Source organism: Argopecten irradians, chromosome 11 (genome assembly GCF_041381155.1).
Source record: "Argopecten irradians isolate NY chromosome 11, Ai_NY, whole genome shotgun sequence".
In the NCBI taxonomy this organism is placed as follows: domain Eukaryota; kingdom Metazoa; phylum Mollusca; class Bivalvia; order Pectinida; family Pectinidae; genus Argopecten; species Argopecten irradians.
This window is the reverse complement of record NC_091144.1, coordinates 35248285-35255092: the sequence shown is the minus strand read 5'-3', so window position 1 is coordinate 35255092 and position 6808 is coordinate 35248285.

Genomic DNA, 6808 nt, shown 5'->3' with positions numbered 1-6808 from the left:
TGTTTTGTTTTGTTTACTTGACAATTTATGTACTTGTGGCTGCTAAACAGTCTACCGTACCTGCTAATTAGACCTTTACAATGTTGATTTTAAACATCTTCAAACTTAGTTTTTTTCTATTGTTAACTTAAAGATGCTCCACCGCTGACAAACGTTATTTTTTTCACTATCAAACACAGGAGCAGACGATTTAGAATTTTTCTTCAGTTACAAAATTTTCTTACTTCACACCTTTACCACCATCGAAAAGTTTGAGCTTCTAATTTTACTTCATTTAACTTGATGAAAAACCAAGCATGTACATGGGCTGAGCCAGGATATTAGTTTAATTGATAGTAAAACAATTCATGGCCAGAGGGCAGAATTAGTGTCAGAGCGGCGAAATACACATACGCGTACAATAGCTAGCTATATATATTCTGTAGGTAGGTTTGGGGTGGGGATGGGGTATAAGGGAGCCGAATGAGTATTGTCTCGAAGCATGTTTTATACACATATACCTGTACATGTACAAAACCACATATGGGGTCCAGTAGATTTTAATAAAGCAATCATGTTATACAGGTACAGAGGCGGTCACAGCATGTCATCAATTGAATTGAATGCTATGATGGACCCTCTGGGGTTAAAGAAAATAGGTAAACCTTACCTGTGACGCCTGACTGATCATCATCTCAGGAAATTATAAGGTGTCGCCTTCAATAAGGTGGTGGGGTGAGGAAAGACAGAACAGTACCCTAGGCCTAGTGACCATAACAACAGCCCTGTGTGCCTATATTTTACAGTTCACAAGTCATTTATAATTACGTGTATGCAGGTACAGTGATTATCTGTATCCCCACGTACATATTTACACTGTACAGTACATGTATATAAGTGTATTGACATACTTTTGTACCAATTACATTGGGTACACTACACATGTACACATGTACATCTACGTATACGTACATGTAACATGGTAAAATATTGTATTTATGTTTATGTGTAAACACGCTCCATCGCCGACAGAGCATAAATGATATTCATTACTTGAACAGGAATTGGTGTTTAATCGTGTTTATATGTGTCTAATTAACACAAAAAATAATTTGCATAATAATGCATTTGGTGCATGCGCAATCAGTACTTCATTTCATATAGAATATAGTGCCATGGATTTTTTTTCGGGGTGCAATTAATTATTTTTTGTAATTTTGACTTGAAGTTAAAATGGAAGCTCTAATTTTCCAATGGTGGTAATGGTGTAAAGTAAGTAACTTTTGTAACTGAAGAAAAATACTAAATCGTCTGCTCCTGTTTTTGACAGTGAAAAAATACCATTTGTCAGCGGTGGAGCATCTTTAAACAGATCTACATGTATGATTAATGTTAATAGGACGTTAATAAATCAAACAAACAAACAAACAAGCATGTATGATTAAAATGTCTCTTGACATGAATTATGTATGACACTTCACATTTTTTATGTTCATGTCATCACTTTTAGTTGATAAATTTATTTAATCTTCTATAATAAATGTACGCAAATTAATATAGATTTTGTGTATATCACTAAAATGACAGTACAAGCAAATTACACTCCTCAACACGGTCCGTTTATGGATTGATTTCGCAAATTTGATTGACCGATCGTCCCGATCGCACAGTTGTGCGGTCCGTATCGCACAGATGTGCGCACGATGTGCACACCCAGTTTTTGGAACGTTGTGCGGTCACACAACTGTAGGATCTTATCTTTTCTCTTTTTCCTAACTAACTTTACCTTTCCTAATGCCTCCCTTGGCACCGCCTCACTTTTGGCATTGAGTTGAGCGTTCGCCCCTTTGAGAAAGGCTCTGGGTTATGTCCCCTGGCCGAGATACACCAAAGTCTATAAAAGTGGTAATTCCTGCTCCTGCTTAGCGCTCAGCATACAGGGAGTGGGACGACTGGTTCGCCCATTTTCAGTATAATGTGACCGGGTAGGGTGTGTTGCTTGGTGTCTTCGGCGGCATGCTTCAGTGATATCGATATGGCACTATAAAAAGGGCAACAGTTCCACTTTACAAGAAGACACAACACGAACATACCGCAGTCTCCCAAAACACGCACCTCGCACTTCACACACGCTACACACTGCATACATGGGAGGCCGCCCTTACATGACCCCTGCTGTTAATAGGACGTTAAAATAATAAATCAATCAAACAAACAAACTTTGATTTATTTATCGATAATAGTTTAGATTTTGTGAAAAGAATTATTATCACAGAAAGTTATTTTTGTCTAAGTGAATACATAATTCCTCGTAAAATGTTTTGATAAGGAGTATGAATGTACATGTATATAAACTAGTAAAATTACATAGAAATACATGTTCATACATTTATGATACATATATTTCATAATTAATATTTGATTAGTGAAATTCGATATATTCCAGAAAAGTTACACACATGTACTACTACTCTGAATTGATACATGTATGCATAAGTATTTGCAGAAATTTAGATAAGGTAAAAGGACAGAGGATCTTGTATATACCGTATTACAATATCAAATATTCACATTCCATGACAAGATCGAGATGGTTCTCTCCCCTCTTTCCTAGTAGCTGATGTTTGATTGGTCATGGCGATGATGACGTTGCTGCTGCGCAGGAGAGCTCATCCGCGCTCGTGCTGTTGGGGGACCTTTTAGCGAAGTTTCAGACGATTGTCTTCGTCGTTTATGAAAACGAACTGTCTAAACTCTGTAGTCAAAAACACGGTCGTGGTCTGATGCTGGGGTTAGATTTCTCCAAGGTTCCATTTGTCGTTGGGATTCTGGTTGGAGTCTTGGTTCTGGTACAGGTCCGCCTGGCATGTACAAATTTCCGTTAACAACCAACATGTCACGGACAAGATTTCCTCTGTTACCCTCTGCTCTTTGTTGTCTTAAGATCGGTAAAAAGAGCCCTCCTTCTGCCCTCCATACTTTCTGGTAATTGTTCCGAGATCCCTGTCTATCCTTGTTATAGATGAACCTTACTACGATTGGCCACTCGCGTTTTTAGCCGGTGTCAGCCGGTGTTTCAACCCAGATTCAACCGGCTGATTGGGTGGAAGGGATTAGACCCCAACACTGAGTTGAACTTTTATTACGAAAAGACGACACAACACTTATTTGTAGATTCATTACGGTTTGTAAAATCTGTATCAATGCTCATTGTATTGATTTAAACATAATTGATGAAAACATCTTTCATATCTCCTAACCTAAATCAAATAGTAAACTTCAAAGTGGCGAAAATACGACGTCCGGCAGACTTACATGACGACAACTGTGAATGACTGTTGGAGAATGTGTTTTCGTGTCAAACGTCAATCTGTGACGTCACGAATACGTCACAATATAACTTGTCGCTTGTGTAGTCGCTTATGCTCTACAAAATTGATATATTTCAACATGTTTCCTTGCATTTAATTCGCCGCTTCATTTATAAATCATTTACATTTTCACTAGTTATTCCGGCGCATTGTAACCCTATAGAGGTAGGCAGGCTGGTAGCCTTGCTTAAGCCCCAATGATATTATTGGTGATAGATAATTGTAACTCTATAGAGATAGACAGGCTAGTAGCCCTGCTTAAGTCCCCATGAATATCATTAATAGATATGATATTTGAATATTCCCGCTTGGTAAACAGGAAGTGGGGTACCTGTTGAACCTTGACAGAAGTTGTTATGTAAGCCGTGGATAATTGTGGATCGCGGGGCTGAGTTAAATTATAGTGTATTTTATAAGAGTACAAGTATTAGTTATTTAATAACAACCATGTATATATTTATTAGGCTGTGTTTAATTTCATAGTGCATTATTGTGGTGTATATAGTGTTGCTTAGACCTAGTACCGATGTGTAGTATATTTAAAGGTCAGTAACGCGGGATTGTTTACTCATGCTTGCAGCCAGAGTTAGGTTGTTGTTTTAGGGCATGGCCAAACTAGGTGACCGAAATATCAGTAAATTGTTACGGCACCTACTTAGTAGCGACTACGTGGGATGTTCTGGAAAGCATGACAGGACATCGCATGGTCTATTCACGTGTTAAACTAGGTGACCAACTTATTATTTAATTGTTATCGAGGATGGGGTATGGTAGGGACTACGTGGAATGTTCTGGAAGGAATGACAGGACATCGCGTAGTCCACACACCTGTTTAACTGCGCAGTATAGTTTGTGCAAAATGTGCATATTACAGGCGGTTCTGTCCAGCCTAAACCATGTCCAGTCAGAAAATCAAAACATTTCTATATTGTTAAGCCTGCATCAGGCGCCGGTAAGGCTGTATTCTGAATTAAAATTAGTAAATTTTGACAGTTTATGATGAGCTGGGTAACCTTTGGGGCAAGCATTGTCCCAACGGCACGTGTACCAGTCACGTATAAATAGAGGGCCGCAATAGGCCTCAGTCAGACGGAAACTAGACTGAAACTAGACTGAAATTAGACGGACATCAGACGGGAATAAGACTGAGACTGGGTACTTCCGCCTCACATACACCTACGTCACCGCCTCCTCTAGGGCCACCTTTGAGAGAGAGAGAGAAAGTGAGAACTCTTGTCTACACTTTGAATAAAAGCCGTCAACAAGCTTCTACCCTACTCCTTGTCGTCATTTCGACCAACACAGCCATCCATAGGACGACAACATTGGTACTTGACAGACTTTTGGCTTTTAGTGATACGGTCAGAATCGCAACTGATTGGTTAATTGATCATCTGGCAGAAACCTCCAGCGGGAAGATACGATCGTAAATATTAGTCATTTGATAAATGGAATATATCGGTCGTTTTCTTTCATATTCGATTTATGATACTTGTTTCGAATTTTTCATTTGAAAATGAAAAATTCAAAACTCGTATAATAAATTTAATATGAAGGAAAACGAATGACAGATCCTCTATCTATCAACAAGACAATAACTATTTGAAACGTTTAACTGAAAATACATCAGCTTTTTCTTTGACGAATATTTGCTCTGTGTGATACCGTATTAAAATGGACTATTTTCCGTAATAGCATCTTCCAAATTATAGTTTAGTTTAGTTAGTTAAACATATTTTATTGCATTAATTAACAAACGGATTGGGTATAAGTTATTACAACTTATATAACACCCTTTCCACAATATGGTACAAAATATACAAGTATACTCAATTTGTCCAGAGAGAGAGAAAGAGAGGGGGAGAGAGAGAGAGAGGTGGGGAAGGTGAGAGGGTAAAATTATTTAATAATATACATGTATATTCAAATTATAAGTAAAGATTTTAATAAACAAGAGATCCCAGAGGAACGATCTTTGTCTGACAAAGGAAAGAGGGATCTTTTCTCTGCTTTTCAAGCTTTTACTACATATTACTACACATGAAATTTCAGAAAGATCCTTTGACTGCTTTCTGAGATATATAACAGTAACAAACTTCAATTATTAAAATCCTAGATGGCTACCTGTCGGCCATCTTGTTCACCGATCGGTCCTAAAATGCAATATGCACAACTAGACCCCTAGAAGAACCTGCACATACAATTTGAGACAGATCCCTTCAGTACATTCTTAGACATAAGCGGAAAAAAACTTCAATTGTCAAAATCCCAGATGGCGTCCTTTCGGCCATCTTGTTCACCGATCGGTACCAAAATGCAATATGCATAACCAGGGACCTAGGGGAACCTGCACATGAAATTTGAGACAGATCCCTTCAGCACTTTCTAAGAAATAGTGGTAACAAGCTTCAACTATCAAAATCCAAGATGGCGTCCTGTCGGCCATCTTGTTCACCGATCGGTCTGAAAATGCAATATGCACAACTAGGCCCCTAGGGGAGCCTGCACATTCAATTTGAGACAGATCCCTTGAGTACTTTCTGAGAGTGGTAACAAGCTTTAACAATCAAAATCCAAGATGGTGGCCTGTCGGCCATCTTGTCCATCAATCGGTCCAAAAATGCAATATGCACAACTAGGCCCCTAGGGGAGCCTGCACATGCAATTTGAGACAGATCCCTTTAGTACTTTCTGAGAAATAGCTGTAACAAACTTCAATTGTCAAAATCCAAGATGGCGGCCTGTCGGCCATCTTGTTCATCGATCGGTCCCAAAATGCAATATGCACAACTAGGCCCGTAGGGAAACCTGCACATGCAATTTGAGACAGATCCCTTCAGTACTTTCTGAAAAATAGCGGTAACAAACTTCAATTGTCAAAATCCAAGATGGCGGCCTGTCGGCCATCTTGTTAACCGATTGGTCCCAAAATGCAATATGCACAACTAGGCCCCTAGAGGAACTTACATGTGAAATTTGAGAAAGATCCCTTCAGTACATTCTGAGAAATAGCGGTAACAAACTTTAACTATCAAAATCCAAGATGGCTGCCTGGCGGCCATTTTGTTGACCGATTGGTCCCAAAATACAATATACACAACTAGGGCCCTAGGGGAACCTACATATAAAATTTGAGAAACATCACTTTAGTACTTTCTGTAAAATAGCGGTAACAATAATTGTTAACGGACGGAAGGACGGACGGACCACGGACAAAAAGCGATTTGAATAGCCCACCATCTATTGATGGTGGGCTAAAAAAACAGATGGTGGGCTAAAAATAAAATGAAAATATTTTCGCGCAATTTTATTTCCGTGTTTTGTTTGCCGTTTCCGGACGAAAATTAGTATACTGGTATCTTACGGAGAGTGCCTATTGAAGCTCGAAACTCAAATGTTTCCATTCAAAACACCACTAACTTCCTTCGACATCCATATAGGCCTACTGTGAAAATGTA